Source organism: Lissotriton vulgaris, chromosome 7 (genome assembly GCF_964263255.1).
Source record: "Lissotriton vulgaris chromosome 7, aLisVul1.2, whole genome shotgun sequence".
In the NCBI taxonomy this organism is placed as follows: domain Eukaryota; kingdom Metazoa; phylum Chordata; class Amphibia; order Caudata; family Salamandridae; genus Lissotriton; species Lissotriton vulgaris.
In genome coordinates, this window is record NC_141695.1 from 1,381,918,832 (window position 1) to 1,381,938,372 (window position 19,541).

The following is a 19,541-nucleotide window of genomic DNA, read 5'->3' on the forward strand; positions in this document are numbered from 1 at the left end:
AGTCTTCCACATTAGTTATGATCACGTCTAGCTTCATTTTGGTGGGTTAACAGAGAATTTTGCATTAGACAGCCATTTTACCAAAGCTTATAGCAGCTGAGCACTACCTCGTTGATGCAGCTGCACACTCACCACACAAGCCAAACAGCATACAGCATACAGTGATGGTTGACAAAATGAGGAACGCCACAGGAGGTGATTATACACTGGAGGTCTCGTGGACTTTTAGTACTGAAGTCACAGTTCAGAGAACCTCATCTTACTCCATGCCTGGAATTGTTTCTATTCCCAAACTATTGGACTATGTAAAGCCAGAAAACTGAGGGAAATAGTTCTTGAAGCACTACATGACCATTAGAGAAGTGAAGGTATCCATTAAGGCATGTATGCCAAAGGCTTGAGGCATAGGTTGACAAAGTACCATGGAAGGCATGTATCCAAAAAAAACTAAAAAAAAACACAGATGCCGATTCTATTGTAATGCGAAACGCTGAATTGCCTTCCAAGGAGAGGATCTAGGATGCCAAGTGTACAAGCCATGCAGGGCTTTCTCTACAAACTGGAGGGCCACCGGAAATTCTGTTAAGGTGGATGGCATATCACAATGGGAAATATACGTGTTTACCTTGCAGTTATCAGGATTTGTCAGATGGTGATAACTTGTAGCCCAAATACTAAGAATTCTCGGTTGGCAGGGATAGTAAAAGTACAGTGGCTCCAATCCCTACACACCTTGTCCGGTGATTCAGAATACAATTACACGGCCCAAAACCTTCTAGCATGCCGGATGAGTGTGAAAGAGGCAAATTCACTTTCAAATAGAAGGGGTGTACGGTTACTAACATTTAGAGGAGGTTTCCACAAGTCCCTAATCATATTAACTGAACCTGGCCAACTGATAACAGAAAAATAAGCAGAAATAGTACAGATATCTAATTAAAATGAACATTGTGCCATTCACTTCAGTTCTAGAGTTCTCATAGACTTGGGTTTGCTCTAGAACTCTCAGAGTTCAGTTGCTCCTGGCTCCCTGTGGGTAGGACGTTATCCCTGTAGATGAAAACAAGTTACTTACCTGTAACTTTGGTTCTCCAGTATTAGTAACTTTCATGGATTCCCATAGCTTGTATCATTCCCCGTCGTCGGGATGGGAGCCTCGGTAAATACAAAATAACATAGCAGTAGGTACAAAAGAGAAAGAAAGGCCTAGGCCTCATCTCATTTTGTAGCATATCCACCTCTTTTTGCAAAAGAGACCAAAAACATGTAACAACCAATCAGATTATTCATTCATTCATTCAATAAGCTTTATTTCGATAAAAGTATCTTGAAAGCTGTACAACCCAGAGTAAAAAATATACAGATAGACCAAGAAACATTTTTTTTAGAAATACAATGTGCAATAAAAGCATTAGAATAAAAGAATCATTAAAAGCAGAGACATTAAAAAGTTTTAAAAATAGCTTATACATTTATAAAAAGAAGAAGAAAGTGCAAGTTCTTAAGGGCAAAAATCACATGGGCTTTTTATTGTTTACGAATTGACCGTCGAGTTTCTCGCTCTGATACTCCATGCCCATCTAAGAAATTTTGCTAGTGCACATGCATGGAGGTCCCGTGCATCAGATCTTAAAATACGCAAAGCTACTTGGTGGCTGCGGGTACCCAGCTCCTTGCAGACTGGTTTCAGCCAGCGCCCCTTGGCACTTTGTAGGCTGGGCAAGCGAACATGAAGTGTGCGATTGACTCAATGGTGGCCTCACAGCTTGGACAAGAGGCTGGAGTTTGATAAGGTGGCTTCCAGTGGGCAGTCAACCCTCTTAGGAGGAGCATACCTACCCTAAACTCAGAACACAAAGCTCTGTCGTATGGTTTTTGTATTAGGTCTAGGTAGTGTTCAAGACGGGTGGAATGCTTATACTGCATAAACTCCTCTGTGAGCCTGCCTGCTTTGGGGTTAAGGAGATCGTTCTTGCTAACCCACAGCCAATACGCCTTCTTGATTTCTGCCTTAGGTGGAGAGGTTCTATTAAGCCATGCCTCTTTAAGATCAATATCATATAGAAGTTTTTTTACACCTTTGAACCAGACGATCTTGTGTCACCCATCCATATCCATTACTTCCCCTAGCCCGCTACATATTTAGATAGTTCTGGTGTCCGCCACAAGCGGGCCCACAACAGGAGTTGGCGTAATCTTGCTATGTCTCCAAGCGAGTGGCAGCCTAAATCGCATAATGGGGGCTTGGTAGGTGTCCTCTGGGGTAGCATCATTAAATCTTTCAGGAATCTGTTTTTCGATCTGGAAATTTGATCTACGTTGGAAAAACCCCACAGTTCGGCACCGTAAAGTGCCAAACTCACTGCTCTAGCCTTATAGATTATAAGGGCGGGGGCAATTGGTCTGCTCGATGAAGAGCGATGTTCTTTTCCAATCAGATTAGCCTCACTCCATTGAAACTTCCTGAGAGCCTCAGAGCCTCAGATTTTCATAGCCGTCGTGCAACAGTAACCACATTTGCTGAAGGCTGAGCTTTCCCAGGGGAGGAGGGTGGGCGCATGGGAATCTATGAAAGTTACCAATACTGGAGAACCAAAGTTACAGGTAAGTAACTTGTTTTTTTTATTTATTTTTTTATTCCTTAGTATTTATTAAAGTAAATAAATACAATAGCAACAGGTGAGCGCCAGGGGGAAAAGGTACCATCAATCTTACAGCCAACCCACAACTGACACCATATAGAATCTGGTCAGCAGAACCAACTTAACATTCTATACACGAGCTAAGTAAAGATACAGTCACATAATAAGCAATACAACACATCCCACCCCATTATAACAAAAGAAGTAGAATGTACATACAGAATAACAGAAAGGAACTGAACTTAAATCATTAACTAATATACACAAAAAAAACAATAATAAACAAAAGTACATTACAAATCCTTTCAACCACCCTGGAAAAACCCTTGTTCTTTTGCCAGCCAAAGGCAAAATGTCAGCATGATTAATGTGAATATGATGCTGATCATCACTACACACAAGCCTTCCCCCCTTATCATTTGAAGGAAAGTTGGAATCAGATTGGGAAGGAATAACTTGCCTACTTCCACCATTATCACTAGCCAATTGAGACTGTAATTGACTATTCTCAAAATGACCTTCAATCCACCCATAATCATCCAATGTCAAAGTGGGCAGTTCACTTTCCTCTTGGTTAGGATTAATTGTCACTCTCTTGAGATTCCAAACCCTACCATCCTCAAGCCGAACTGCATTCTTTAACACTTCCGCCACCTTAACAGGAGGTTCAAAACGGCTTGCACCTTTAGCTACTTTATTTTTTTAAAAATTTTTTTTTTTTAAACCTTTTTGAAAAAACATGAAAATACAATAGCAATCATACAGCCACTTCGGGTCGGCTGGCAATGATTCCAAATCAGAGCAGGATGAAAAAGTACACAGCCCTTCAGCCGACAACCCTAGGGCCCGGCGGCGAGTAACAAATCATGTCAGGCCATACCTAAATGTACAGGAGAATTAAGGTTTTGATTTTATCTTTTTTAACAACCCCCCAACCAACAAACATAAGAAAACTACTGCAAGGGCTAAACAAAAAGGGAACAAACTTGGTGAATCCTTCTGGAGAGGGGTACCGTATCTGCGACAATACATAATCAACAAGAAGAATTTCCGGGAGTAACTTGTTTTCTTACTCCAGTATTGGAACTTTCACAGATACCAGAGTAGCTAACAGTTAGCAATAAAACACATTTTGTGACAGAAATACTGAAACAACTCTGTATCCATACTTTCATAATAAGTTAACAGACCTTGAAACAGTATTCAGTAACCATTATCAGATACAAAATGTGCAATAATAGAAAGGAGGGATAGAAGGGTAAGCTCACCTCTTATTGGAAGAGATTCCTCAGGACTGCTTGTCCCACTGCCGTCTCATTCCGTGTGGAACAGTCCAAGCAGTAGTGCTTTGTGAAAGTGTGGTCACTGCTCAATCTAGCTGCCCTACAAATGTCTTGGATAGGAACTCCAGCGATGAGAGCAGCAGATGATCAAACTGATCTTGTGGAGTGAGTCCAGACACGTCTTTCTAGCGGCTTACCAGCCGCTTGGTGACAGTAGTGAATTGCGCTGGCAATCCAATGTGAAATCCCTTGCTTTAAAAGGGGAAAACCTTTTCGAGGAGCACTGAAAGCGACAAAGAGTTGTGCAGACTTCCTGAAATCCTTTGTGCGTTGAAGATAAAATTTCAGGCATCTCTGGACATCCAAGGAATGAAGAGACCTTTCTGCTGGAGTCGTAGGTCGAGGGAAAAAAAGAATTTAGAACAACAGGTTCATTCAAATGGAAATCCGAAGGGACCTTTCAAATACATTTCGGAATTGTCCTTAGAATTAGAGTGTTGTTTTTGAACTGTAAAAAGGGTTCCTTAATCGTGAGAGCTAGAAGTTCTCCAACTCTCCTGGCTGACGTTAAGGCTAGAAGAAGAGCCACCTTGCATGATAGAAATTTAAGATCCGCTCTATGAATAGGCTGAAACTGAGGTCTCATGAGATGAGCAAGAACCAAGTTGAGTTGCCACACTGGAGGCGGAGGTCAACCCGGAGGGAAAACTATAAAGAGCCCTTTCAGAAATTGTTTAACAATCGTCGCAGACCAGAGGGAAGGGCCAGAGGCTGTCTGTTTGAATCTAGAGATAGCCGCCAGGTGTACCTTGATGTAAGAATGTGCAAGACCTGATTTGGCCTGAGACAGAATGTAATGTAATATTTGATAAGGAGCAGAAGAGAACAGATGAAGGTTCTCTTGGTGGCACCACAAACAAAAATGATTCCATTTTGCGCGATAGGTCTTATTTGTACTTGCGTAAACCATTAAAGAAATGGGGTAACCCAAAAGGTACTGGACCTGGGTATTACATCGATAATAAACAACAATGGTCCGAGACCTCTATCTTTGCAATTGTAATCCACCTTTTTTGATTTTCATTTCTTCCTTCTTCTTTAATCACTTTCACATTACTTGACACCCTTTGCTATGCTGCATGTTTGATACGTGGCAATGTATATACTTTTGTGTTGATTTACAAAATGAAACTTTGAATTTCATATTCTTGGTTGAAATTAATACAATAGATTAAAAGATTGTACTTGTATTTGTAATTGGATGCTGTTGCCTTTTTCATTTTTTCATTGATGGAGTGGAGCTGATCAATAGGCACATGCTCCTAATTTGAGAATTTTGATTGTTCAATGTGTTTACAAAGATAGAGGTCTCGGACCATTATTTGTACTTGCAGCACGGGCTTGAGCTAAAACCCCTTTATAGTCTTGAGGGATATCTAAACTCTGGAGCTCTCGGTGCTCAGGAGCCACTCTGTCAACTGAAGTGAGCTCGGGTCCGGATGCACCACTAGGCCCTGGGACATCGTCAATAGAGAAGGAATGGGATGCAGGTGAACCGGCTGATCTTGAGAGAGTAGAAGCACTGTAAACCAGAACTGGCGGGGCCACACCGGTGCTATTAGAATCATTGTTCAGGGTTCCATCTTGAGTTTCCTGAGTAATCTTGGAATCAGGAGAATTGCCAGAAAGGCGTAAGCAAATGCGCCTGACCAGGCCATCGAAAGAGCATTCCCCAACGATCCTCGATGGTGATCCCTGCTTGCATAAAACCGGCATTTCCTGTTGTCTGGTGTAGCGAACAGGTCTATGGACGGAGCGCCCCAACGAGTGAAAATTCCGTTGAGTGCCCTGATCCAGTTCCCACTCGTGACAGACTGATTTCAGACGACTCAACTTATCTGCTGTAGTGTTGAGGGTACCGAGAAGGTGCTCTGCTGAGAGAGCGATTTTTTGCAGAGTTGCCCATTCCCAGATCTCTTGGGCCTCCTTCGAAAGAAGTGGAGATCTTGTTCCACCTTGCTTGTTCACATAGTGCATGGCCGTCGTGTTGTCTGTACGGACCAGGACGGTGGAGTTCCGAATCCTTTGAAGGAAATCATGTAAAGTAAAAGAATAGCCTTGAGCTCCAGAAGATTGATGTGGAGAGTGCGTTGCTCGAGTGACCAGCAACCGCTTAATGAAGGTCTTGCAACACCGCTCCCCAGCCTTCTAGAGAGGCGTCTGTGATTAGTATTAAAGGAGCTGGAGCAACTTTGAAAGTGAGACCTTTCAAGATATTGTCCTTGATTGTCCACCAGTTGACTGCCTCTTTCATAAGAGGAGTGACTATTATCTTGTCGTCAAACAAGCCTTCCGCCTGGCACCACTGCATGTCCAGTTGTTCTTGTAAGAGGCGCATACGAAGTCTGCAATGCGGAATTTAGGGAATGCAGGATGAAACCGATCCTAGGAGAGACTTGTATAGACGGACAGACAGAGTACGTTTCTTCTGCAATTGACAGGCAGAACGAATCAGCCTTTCTGTCTTTCCTCTGATGGGAAAGCTTTGCAACAAGTTGTATCCAGAATGGACCCTAGAAACTTGGCCGACCTGGATAGATGAAGAACTGACTTGTCTCTGTTGAGTTGAAGACCCAGATGATTGAAAAGCTGAATGCAACTTTCGACTGCCCTTGTAGTTGCTTGAGAAGATGGAGCTTTTATAAACCAATCGTCCAGGTAGGGAAAAACCTGCAGTGACTGTTTTCTGAGAAACGCTGCAACTGGGGACAATACCTTTGTAAATATCCACGGAGCGGATCTGAGTCCGAAAGGCAGGACCCTGAACTGAAAGTGGCTCTTGGCTACTGTGAAGTGAAGAAATCTCCTGTGGGCTGGGTGAATAGGAACATGGAAGTATGCGTCCTCGAGATCCATAGTTGTCATATAATCGCCTGGATTCAGGAGACGCAAGATATCCTGAAGAGATACCATCCGAAACAAGAGTTTTATGAGATAGGTGTTGAGCTCCCTCAGGTCTAAGATTGGGCGCCATTTTTCTTCCGTCTTGCGAACCAGGAAAAACCTGGAATAGAACCCTTTTCCTCGTTGGGATAGAGGAACTGGCTTTATCGCTCCTTTGATGAGCAGTTGATAAGCTTCGAGACGAAGAAGATGCAGAGGTTTTGATTTGGTGGCGCGAGGGGCTCTGGAAGGTGGAAGGTGTTGAAACTCTAATGTGTGGCCAAACCGGATGATATTGAGGACACACCGATCTGATGGTATGATCTCCCAGCTGTGGAGACATTGTGATATCCTGCCCCCCACTGATGTAACAGGGGGTGAAGGAACAGTAGGCAGATCCGGGCAGCCGCTATTGGCGTTTTGAATCATTTCTCCCCTGAAGCCCTTATCGTCCTCTGGAAGGCTGGCGAGAGAAAGACTTTGAATGACCTTGCCATTGAGAGTACTGAGATTTTTAGGACTGTGAAGTCTGTGAGTAGGAAGAGTAGCGTTGTTGGTATCCTCCTCTGTATGCAGAAAAACCTTTTCCTCTTGCACCCTGGAAGGGCACCTTGCGGTACTGCAATTTCCTCAGGGACTTTGCCGTCTCTGTCTTTTTTGATGTCCTGTAGAGCATTGTCCACATGCTTTCCAAAAAGCATTTCTCCATCAAAAGTCCAAGATTTTATTCTGGACTTCAGGGCGAAACTAGGTAGCCCGAAGCCAGCCTTGCAGTCTTAGAACAGCTGAACCTGCCAAAGCACGAAAGGCAGTGGTGGCAATGTCCATTGCACAATCTATAATTTCTGAAGATCGCTCTCCTTCCTCTAGGATCTTCTTTGCATCAGCCTTGGAACCATCTGGCAGTTGATCCATAAATGGAGATAAATTGCACCACATTTGGCGATCATATCGTCCCAAAATTGCAAGTGCATTGGCATCTCTAACAAGAAGGCTGGACATAGAGGAAAATCTCATCCCCCATTGTCTGGGCGCCTACCCTCCTTATCCGGTGGTGTGGTAAGAGGCGCCAATGGATTCTTTTACTTTCTTTGAGCCGCCTGAGAGATAACAGAGTCCGGCTTTGGTTGACCAACCAGGCAAGCGGGACCATCTTCAGGAGCCTTATATTTTTTCTCAAGTCGCGGAAGAACAGGGATGACGGAAGCTGGAGACTGCATCACCTTTAATCCCTCACCCTATACATACTCCACAATCGGGATAGATTGGATGGATTTTCTATAAGGCTCCTTAAAATCATGCATCGTTACGACATTCTGGCGACCATCTATTGGTTCCGGCTCTGGAGGTTGAGGTACTTGAGGGGCCACTGTAGGTCAAGGTTGGTGGAGGCAGCGGTTACATTGACTGCTGATCAGAGGTTAAAGATGGAAATCTCCTCTTATAATCTAGCAACATGATTTGCAAGTCACTGATAAGTGAAGACGGCATGGCCACCATATCCTGCTGTGATTGCTCTTGTGGTCTATCTTGTGGAACGTGTCAGTGTTGTTCCATGTAAAAACTTCAGAATCAGAGTCCTGGTATTTTACTTGAAGTTGGGATGGACTGTAAGCATCCCCATAAGGACCTTCCTCTTCCTCTGAATATTCCTCATCCAAGAGCAATGCCGGAGGTAATGGTGTCACTCTACGAGATGTCATTTCCGGTGTGATTTGGGGTCTTTTTATAGAAAGTAACATTTTATATCGTGGACGGAGAGTGGATCGGTGACGACAATGGACTGATCGTCGACGAGCTCGACGTCGTCGACACCATCGTCGACGTTGTCAACATAGACGACATTGTGAAAGGTACCTGTAGCGTCGACGAAGTTGTCATCGGCGAAACTCTCAACGACGAAGCTGGAATCAACGCCAATTGTATTTTAGACGCAGTCGTTGACGGACGGATTTTCTTCTCAGATCTTCCCTCCCGAGGTACAGAAGCTGCTTTCTTGAAAAATGTTGCCTTTTCAGATGGTGGAGAGGCAACAGAAGGTCCATGGCTCGCCTTCTGAGTTGAAAGTACCTCAGGAACTAGTCCCTCCCACTCCTTTACACCTCGGTGAGGAGAATTTTTGGGACTGGGCCCGTCAGACCAATCAGAGGTCTTTTGTAAGGTCTTAGTAGGCGGTTCAGTCGAAGTTGAAGGGGAAGACCTACCCCTCTTTTAAGACCTCCTTGAAGATGTAGCTGAGGAGGAATCATCACTGTCACTGGATAGTATTTCCTTACGTTACTTCATCTTCTGCAACCAGGTTAGCAGGCCTCCTCCCCTGTCTCTCAGAGTCTTGGTAGAAAAGGTCCTGCAGATCTTACAATCAGTGGCCTTATGATCAGGGTACAAGTAATAAATGTAATCTATATGCTTGTCCTCAATGTAAAGTCTTTTCTTAGAACAAGTAGCACAGGCTTTAAATAAAGCTTTCTTCTCCTTGTCTGACATCCTTGAAGAGAAAAATATGAAATCCAAAAGTTGTAGTGAAATCTGAGCAGAGCTCAGTGGAGACTCCCTTAGCACAACGTGCAGTAGAAAATCTGAGGCTCTCTCAGGAAGGTTCTATGGGGTGAGGCTAATCTGATTGGTTGTTACATGTTTTTGGTCTCTTTTGCAAAAAGAGGTGGATATGCTACAAAATGAGATGAGGCCTAGGCCTTTCTTTCTCTTTTGAACCTACTACTATGTTATTTTGTATTTACCGAGGCTCCCATTCCGATGACGGGGAATGATACAAGCTATGGGAATCTATGAAAGTTCCAATACTTGAGTAATCTTTGTTGTCAAGAAAAAACTACCTCTTCAACTTCCCAGTGTACTCACCTCATTACACTGGCGATGATCCTGAGATGGACCCTCATCTTAAACTACAAATTCTACGCGACGTCCTAACACTTCTTAAATCTCAACGGTAACACTTATCTATCGCACGACTAGATTAAGTCTGGCCTTGGAAGGCCTTCAAGGTACTGTGAGCGCCCTGGCACCTTGCGTTTTCCACTGCTGAAACATATTTTTAGACTTTTAAGAATTTCTTACAGTTGTACATGCACCTGTGGCTCGCGCTTTGCTGTTTCCCTGATGACCTCGAAGAGACAGCCTGATGATGCATCACTGTCACGTGCTCTTGATGACGAAACCGTTCTCTACAGAGCCACGTAACGTATCCTAGCAACTTCTGACTCTCCTCCCTCTGAGTCACATTGCTAAGCAACCAAACACGCAACTTATTGTTGCTTAGCGTTATTTGTTGACCTAGTTTGAGCACTGCGATCCTCTTCACACCATTATTCTTTTATCGAAGTCTGCCAACCAACTAATGACATTTGGAATCCTAGTTTACATTGCGCCTATGTATTTAAGTGTGAGCGCTGCGATCCTCTTCACATCGTTTTGTTACAAGCGCACCGATCAACTAAACGATCTCATTTTACATCGTGCCTTCACTTATAAATGTGATAAATGTACCGCCTGCTTCTGCTGACAGGCACAGTCTTATCACCCAGCTGTGCATAAAAAAATACTCAACTTCTTCATGATTTAATCATGCACAAGCTAATCAGACCCTACAGGATTTCGTGGTTTGCTGAGAAATCTTACAAAAGTACCCGCGGAATCAACACTTTTGTAAGTGCCCGAAAAATCCGGATATCTTCAGACTCCCCATCTATTGGCCCTCAAACAGGAATTTCCGGACACAGTGACCAAGCTGAACCGTGTTCTAATTCACAGATTCTTATTTACAGGAACATTAGTAAAGGTTGGATATCCCTACGATTTTCCTTACGATGTTCGTTTTTCGAGGTTCACAAAGTTGCACAAATCTGTGAAAAGTGTTTGCTTATAATACTCGCTAGAGTTTTCCTTGTGAGCACAATGTTCAGGAATAAAAAATATTGCGGAAATGGGCAGTCTCCGATTTTAAAGTTTTGGCCCTTTTTCTCGACTTAGAAAGTACACGAGGAGAACTCCCTTCATTTTCAGTTGCTGAGACTACGGGTGCACCTGGGCTATTTCACACTCTATGTTCACACTTACAACACTATTTTTAACATTACAATGGGCAAATTCAGTATGAAAGGCCAGAATTAATGTTTGGGAATACTCAAAAGGTTTTATGGGAGACCATCACATTCCATTTACTCACCTCTGTAAGCTGTCCTGGATGCACCCATGACCCCAACCCAATGTTTTAAACTTAGGACTGCGAGGATCCTGCAATATTGGCATATTTTTATTTATTTGCGAAGACCCTGGTATATTGTGATTTTCACAGCAATATTGTGGGGATTTACAGTTGGAAAATGGCACAAATTATATTTCTATAAATCAGAATATGAGAAGTCCAAACACAAATCTCAACTTTTTGCAGTGATAGTTGTTCCGAAGGCTGGAGGTTCTATAAATGTTCATGTAGGCCAGTGCAATAGTGATTTTTACCAGACCATTGGCCTAAACAGAAGTGGACTTACATGTGGAAGAGTCACTACTGCTGTAATCAGGTCAGTGCTAATGAGGGTTAGGGTGAGCTTCATATATGTGATTTCTTATATATTTAAATTTCTCCCCATCAGCTCCACAAATTTGGTAAAAAACACAACTGAATATATGATAATGTTAAAGCGCATATATGTTATCAGACAGGAGAACCGTTTGTGTGGTTGATACATGAATTGCAATGCACCATTTAAAGTAACACAGCCTACTTCAATACATAATCCAAACTTGGAGATAGCCAATAGCTGAAAATCGCAAAAAAAATTGTAACCCTATACAATTTCTGACATTTTTTTTATTTTTAACTTCGAACGACATTTGGCTGCCGTAGTAACAATACTTTTGAATGCTTGAGCAAGAATCATTTTGCCTTCTCTTCTATATACAGCTTTATCTTTCTGTTGGCAAGACCTCTTGTCTACAATACATTGATCAACATTAGAGTTGGCTTTGGGTCAGCCCCTACTCATGACTGGATGGCTTTGTTGTCTATCTCTCTTTCCTGCCCCTGAGTCAATGGCCTTTATCCGTATTCTTGTGTTTGTCCCCTCAGGAACATTTCGGTCTCACTGTGCTCCGATATATCTTGCCACTGCTGATCCCAGACTTTGCTATGCAGTGGCTGTGATGGACTATTTTTTCTCTGTCCCTACATATGCCTCTCCATACTGCTGCTTTCTCCCCAATCAGTGACCTCTCGCCACCCAACCCTCTTGTTTTACTTTTTAACGATTTTTTTTACTTTTTGCTGTCTGCTGCGCTATCAGTAAGTGGTCAATCAAAATGTTTATGACCATTTCTCAATGACCGCCTGTAGGTGTACATGCACACGCATATGTTGTGGGTACCCGAGAAGGGAGTTCATTTTATTTTGATATGTCCAGTTGAAAGATGACAGCTGGCACATCACGAAAAAAAGGAAAAAGCCAAAAGGGGAAAAGGGAAGTACACCCTGAAATTTAGCGGCATTTTGCTGCACTTTATTTTGCAATTTATGCCCCCGGAGACCGCCGCACGCGGCTGGCCCAACCAACAATTTAAAAAAAAGGAATGTCAGGAGGGTCCTGCCTCAAGCCCAATGTGCGTTGGGCTCCAAAAACAATGCCCCCGAGGCCCGCAGCACACTGGGCACGCGGCTGGCCCAACAACCATTTTTTTTTTAATGCTAGGATGGTCTGGCCATGTGCCCAGTGTGAGGCGGGCTCCTGGGGCATAAATAGCAAAATAAAGTGCCACAAAATGCCGCTAAATTTCCATATTTGTGCCGCTAAATTTCCATATTTGTGCCGCTAAATATGCTAATCCATGCTGCTATATCCTGGGGGGTCTGGCTAATAAACCGCCAGTTTCCGCTGACAGGCACAGCCTCAAGTAGAGATTGCTCTCGGCCACCTGTCTTCCACTACTTTCTCGCTGGCAGGCACTCCTTCTCTTCTCGTTTGTGCTTCAATCGTTTTGTATGTGTCTCTCACTCTGACAGGCACCGCTTATACAAACAGCCTTTTAGCCTGCTTCGCGGACAGGCACACCTTATTTGTGTACATTTGCTCACATTTGCCCACTATCATCAACACTATTTTCTTCTCTATGGTGATAGGCACACCTATATTCATACATGTCTTCACACCACTTGCAACAGTAATACATTCACTCCTTTATAAAGTGCTTTCATTACTTCACTCTCTACGGTGACAAGCACACCACTGTTTCTACAATACAAAACGTCACTCCTCCTGCTTTCTTTTTATCCAACCCAGGCGAGTGGAAAAAGGTCTTTCTCAACTACGCCAGGGTGTGTGGTGTGTCACTGAGTGCCGAGAGGAAGTCATCCTTACTTCTACACTAGGCTCGGAAGGGCAAGAAGTTTTCGAACACTTACCTGATCGCAATGATTCTGAAGCGGACCTCAATGAATTTGAGATCTGCTTAAAAAAACTAGACAAGCACTATCTCCCCAAAGTCAGCACCATCTTGGAACGTCACCATTTTGGGAAGTGCGTACAATAACCCCAAGAGTTCGTTGAAGCATATATTACTCATTTACGTGAACTAGCTTCCACTTGCACATTTGATGGTGCTCTGGAGGAAAGTATACACAACCAATTTATGTTAGGTTGCATCATAGAGAAGGTCAAGGATGAACTTTGGCAAAAAGTTGGTCATGTGGCAAAAACCTGTAGAGCGTCGAAAATTAAAAAGAAAAAGCGTGTCAAGGAGGTTTGGGTTCAAAATGACTCCAACTCGAATTCTGATGATTTTCATTGTGGTAAGGTTTTAACCCAGACCTGTTTGAGCAAATGCAGAAGTCCCATTGACAGCGTTCTCATAAATGGCCATCGGGTGAAAAAGCTCTTTGACTCCGGGGCAAAGATCACGTTGGTCCCAAAGAGCTTCTATGATACTTTCTTGTTGGGTAAGGGGAAGGTCTTCAAACTTGATATCCGACCGTTAGCTTATGGTGGTCAACCTATTAAGTTATTTGGATATTTTGAGGGTGATGTAAAATACAGAAGCAAACTCACATCTGGGAAGATCTACATCTCCTCAAAGGGCGACAGTATAATAAGCTGGTTTCACCAGGGAGATCTCGGTGTCATGCTGATCCTGGTGCAGATCCATGCATTCTCTTGAAGGGAGATTTTGCTCCACCTCTTCCTGATACTACTGGTATACCTCCCACTGTCAAAGTTGAACAAGTGAATGATCTACACACTGAATTCGAGCCAGTTTTCAGCGGAAAGTCGGGTTGCTTGTCGGGCTATACACATAAAATCACCCTGAGGCCTGGTGCCACCCCAGTCACGTGCAAAGTGTGCAGTGAGCATTAGTTTTGAGGGAGTCCATGCACAAAGAACTTAAAAAATTGCAAGAAGGGGGGAGGAGCCAAGCCAGCGACCGAAATGGCCGCATAGACGCTCGGCTCCGCGAGCCCTTTCACCCCGGCAGGGAATTTGTTTAGCCCTTTGGTGACTCTTCTCCGGGGAGCCTGCCTTGCATTTTTGAGTCCCGGCTGTGGATCCTGTAGCGCCCTGATTTGGGGCCCGGTCCCTGAGGTGCGGTGAAGAAGGACGAGGCCGGATCAGCTAAGATGGCGGCCGGCGCCCTCGTCGGTGGACCACATCCAGGTCGAATAGCTGCCGTGCGGTTGAGATCAGGGGGCTGGCGGCGCGGGAAGGAGCCCACGTCCAAAGATATATTGGCTGCTCTAACGTCCCTGCATGAGACCCTGATCTGTAATGGTCGGGACTTGGGAAGAAGAATGGGCGCCATTGTTGCCCCGCCGTTCCACACGGGCCTCGGCTTGATCTCAACGGAGTGCCGACGTGCCCGCCTCTGTGTCCATGAAGAGTGCTCCAGCTACGCCTAGGTTCCCGGAGACGCTGAAGAACCCGGCTCATGTGATCGCCCCGGACAGCTCTGTTGTACATGCGAGTGTCTCTTTGAGGCACCAGTCTAACCGGCGGCCGGGGAAACAACGCCGATCCATTTCTTGGCTTGCCCCGGCGACGTTTTGGCGCCTGCCGGATTGTGCGACTCTCCCTCCTTGGATGGCGAGACTGTGTTCGGACTTGGTGATGTTTTCAGGGTCAATATCGACACCAACGGACTTCTACCGTACATGTTCGAATGGGTTTGGGTTGCTGAAGTCCTATGAAGCGATAACTCTGCCTGGCCCGCCCGGATCACCTGGTCCCTCCAAGCCACTCTGTATACCGATTGATAAGTGGACGTAGGTTGGTTTCGTTGATAGACAAGGCCAGGGATGATATCGTCCAGAGTCTAGGGGACTTATTGTTGGCTGGCAGTGCTTGGGGGACATTCGGCCGGGATTATATTGCAGGTGTGGTCGGTGATTGACGTTCTCAATGGATATTCTGATCTTGCTTTTAGGATGTCTCCTGTGCGCAGGGGTGAGGGGCGGGCCGGGTGGCAAGATCGAGGGCCCTCTTCCACTTTTTTCTTCTCTTTCTCTTCTCTTCTATATTTCGGGTCTCCATTAGGGCGACAGGCACGCTGCTGGGGGGGGGGGGGGGTAGGCCGTGGCCTTCTGCAGGGGTGCAGGGTGGGGGTAGGGGGATGGAGTTTGTCAATTTGTCCATTATTTGTTTCTATGGCCCTTTGGTCTTTTCTCCCTTCTTTAGTGTCGTCGTTCTTCATGACTCCTACAATATGTTTCGTTTTTGAGGGGTGGGGCTTAGTTTTGTTACGAAATAGGTTTGTGCTTACATTTATCCTGACGTTCGTACCTTACCCCCAATACTTCATTTGTGCTTGTACTACTTGCGGATATCCTGATTCATGCTCGTTATTGTAGGACCATGTATGACTGTATGGCACTTATTTTTAGTTTTTCCTTATTGAAAAATGAACCTTCATAATCCTGAATTCCGACATGCACGCTTGAACACGAGTCGTGTCCTGGACACTTGTAAGACCTCGGTTTTCGAACTGTCATAACTTTCCACGTTGCTCTGCTGTACTTATGCTTTGACTAGCGGCCGGCCGGGGTGGTTGTAGCCCCATACTTGTAATTGCTTGAAATACTAATAAAGGTTCACCCAAAAAAAAAAAAAATTGCAAGAAGGAATCATAATTGAAACTGAGGCGAGAAAAAGTCTGGCTCCTTCGGTACTTGCTCGCAAAGCCTCTGGCGAGGTGAGAATATGTGTGGACGTACGTGCTCTAAACCATGCTGTCATAGCCGACAAGAACCCTCTACCTAATATTGCTGAGATGCTGACACAGCTAGGCGGGGCTGTAATCTTCTCTACGTTAGATCTTAGAGCCGCATATCATCAAATACAAATTGATCCTTACTGCCTTTATAACGCCGTTTGGCAAATATACATTTACCAGGCTTCCCTTTGGCCTTAATTTAGCAGCCTCGGTCTTTCAGAGGGCCATGGAAGACGTACTGCATGGGTTACCGGGTGTCAACATTTACCAGGACGATGTTCTAGTACATGGTGCTTCTCAGAAACTACATGATGAGACTCAGAACCGTCCTGGAACGATTTAGGTCACGTGGTTTAACCTTGTGAGAGAATAAATGTAGATTTAACCTCTCTGAAATTGATTATTTGGGGCACAAGTTATCTAAGGATGGTGTGAAGCCGAGGGACCACTTAGTCAAGACCATCAGGAACCTTCCCATCCCCCAATCGAGATATGAACTGGTTACCTTCCTCAGCATGGCCGAGTATTATAATAAATTCATCCAACAGTTCGCTTCTCGCACCTTCACTCTAAGGACTCTTCTCAAGAAAGGTGCAAAATTGACCTGGTCACCACAGTGTCAAGTAGAATTTGAGGATGTAAAAGGAGCTCCGAGTAAGGCACCCTCTCTCCAGAGTTTTGACACTATGGTTCATTCCATTCTGTTCACAGATGCTAGTTCCAAAGGTCTGGGCGCTGTCCTCAAGCAAGTTAAGTATGGAAAGGAGATAACTAACATGTTTCTGTCACAGGCACTGGTTGGGCCAGAAACTCAGTACTCCGTTATAGAGAAATAACCCCTCTGCATCTTTTGGGCAATAAGGAAATTATAAAAAATTCTTTGGGGAAATTCTTTTATCGTACAGTCCGACCATAAGCCATTGAAAGACTTGTTCACAAAAAACGTTTAGATGCTGTATCCTTTAGGATGGCCAGGTGGATTGTTGCACTCCAAGACAATGATTTTATTGTAAACCACATACCTGGAGCCCAGAACAAGTTTTTGAATTGTCTTTCCCGTCTTGTCATAAATGATCCTGAACATGCTTTTGAGACTTCAGGAGACTCGTGGGAGGATGACAATTACAAAGTGTGTGAGGTTGTGACAGGTGTGTTGAGTGAGGCAGAGTGAAAATCATCCATGTAGTGTGAACCCACAGTTCTCGAAGTATGTAAGTTGGTGACTGAAGGTTGGGGAGGCATAAAGAGTCTGAATGAAGAGACACGAAGGATTTGGAATGTACGTCGCAAGTTATCTGTCTCTTCTGGCTTGCTTTGGAGAGGGACTAGACGTGTTCCTCCTCTCCCAGTCAGGCAAATAATTGTGCAACAAGCCCACCAGGACATCTCTAAGACTAAGGAGAGGATCCGCTTGCACTTCTGGAGGCCTGGCATTGATATCCTTGTCGAGCGCTTGGGGAGAGATTGCTCAGAATGCAATGCTTGTGAAAAGGTTTACAAAAACAGGGTTCAACCTATGGTTGTAGTGGGAGATCCCTGGACGTTGTTGGCAGGAGGTGGCATTGGTTTTTCTGGGTCCCATTACCAGCGGTTCTGGCCAGTTATATGTCTTGGTACTTATAGACCTGTTCTCCAGGTGGCCACAGATTAAGATCACTCACAATTCTGAGACAAAAGAGGTCATCAGGTTTCTTGAAAAAGTCTTCTCGCAAGAAGGGCTCCCGGATTGTCTTCTAACTGACAACAGAGTCTAACTAGTCTCAAGGGAGATGGAGGAATACTTGGCAGAAAGGGGATCTGATATAAGCGTTGTGCTCTCTACCACCCTGAGGCCAACAGGTTGGTGGAGAGGTTTAACCGGGTCTTAAAAGAATCCATCCAACTAGCCAAAGCTCAGAACAAGGACTGGAAGTCGGAGATATTGGTCTGTCACATGCCTCACTACACCAAGAGAAAAGTTCCCTTTGAATTTTTTCGGGGTCAAAGTCCAAATACCCGCATTTTTCAAGTGTGGATGAGAGACAAGTGCGTGGGTGTAAGTTTGAATGCTGGATCGGGTGTAGTGGCTTCTGCTGTGGCTCCTGCTACAGCTGATGCTGGTTCTGGTGCAATGGATACTACTACAGTTGCTGGTGTGATTTCCCCTTGTGCGGATCTTAGGGTAGTGTATTGGCAAGAGAGTCAGAGTGAAAATTGCCAAATGAAAAGAGTACTTTGACACCAGACACGTGGTTTCTCAAACCTGTGTGCGTGTATAAGACCAAGTTTGTGTACGTCTTCCACAGAGATCCTTTGGTGTCTCCAAGTACTCCTCACCTTTTGTTGTAAGAAAACATTTTCAGAATGCGGTGAAATTGAATGATGGTCGCATTTGGAACTTACATAGAATTGCTCCCATGCGCAATAACATTAATTCTAAGTTAGTTGTTCCAAGTGTTCCTCCCAAAGAAGTGCCTACACCACAAAGGAGTTCTTGTGATGGAAAGATTCCAGCAAAATTGCATGATTTTGTTCTTTATTAATGCCTTCTTTTAAAATTGCGGATCTTGGTTCTCCATATTGTTTTTTTTCTTTCTCTATTTTCTTTCTCTTCTCAGTTTTCTTCTCCCTATACTTTCTCTTTCTGATTTTCTTGTGTAAAGGGGGAAGGTGTGTAATGACCTGTGTGTCATTTACTACCGTTCTAGAGTTCTCATAGACTTGGGTTTGCTCAAGAACTCTGAGATCAGTTGCTTCTGGCTCCCTGTGGGTAGGACGTTATCTCTGTAGATGCTTCGTTGTTAAGATTAAACTACTTCTTCAACTTCCCAGTGTACTCACCTCATTACACATAGATTTGCTCTCCTCCAACAATTCTAAAGTACATGGGCTGAGGAAAGTAGACAACAGCCGGTGTGATTAAATGTTTTTAACAGTAAGCACATCCAGACTGTTGCAGAAAACAAATGTTTGACATCAAGCTAAGAGTCTTTGGGCACTGTGAACACAAAGTAAACATCAGCAACTAATAAACTGGAGCGGAATGCCTGACATCTGATGAAATCTACAGTTAATTAAAGCTGAAAAGGTTAACACAATAAGACCCACTGCTGCAATAGCAGACCTTGAAGTAAGTAGGTTGAAAATGAGATGCTGACTGAAAGTCCCAACCACTCTTTACACTTCAAATCTTTGCACAGCCAAAGATGCCTTTTCAGCAACTGGACAATAACAAAATGGACAAATGCATCAAATTGGAGACTATGGGCCAGATGTAGGAAGCCTAATACCGGTCAGTAACGGCCGAAATTACCGAATTTCGGCCGTTACCGACTGGCATTAGGCTTTTCTGATGTAGGGGCCTAATCTAAGGATTCGGTAATTTACCGAATCAGTAATTTAAGGAATCGGTAAATTACCGAATTCTTAAATTCCGATTCGGTAAATTACCAAATTCCTAATGTAGGGAGCACTTAAATGA

The 19,541-nt window shown here is 44.2% G+C and overlaps 1 protein-coding gene across 1 annotated transcript in view; it reads right to left on the reverse strand.

Annotated features, from left to right (window-relative positions):
• The window catches only part of KCTD13 (potassium channel tetramerization domain containing 13), a 257,873-nt gene that overhangs the window by 140,406 nt on the left and 97,926 nt on the right, over positions 1–19,541 (reverse strand). The window lies entirely within an intron of this gene.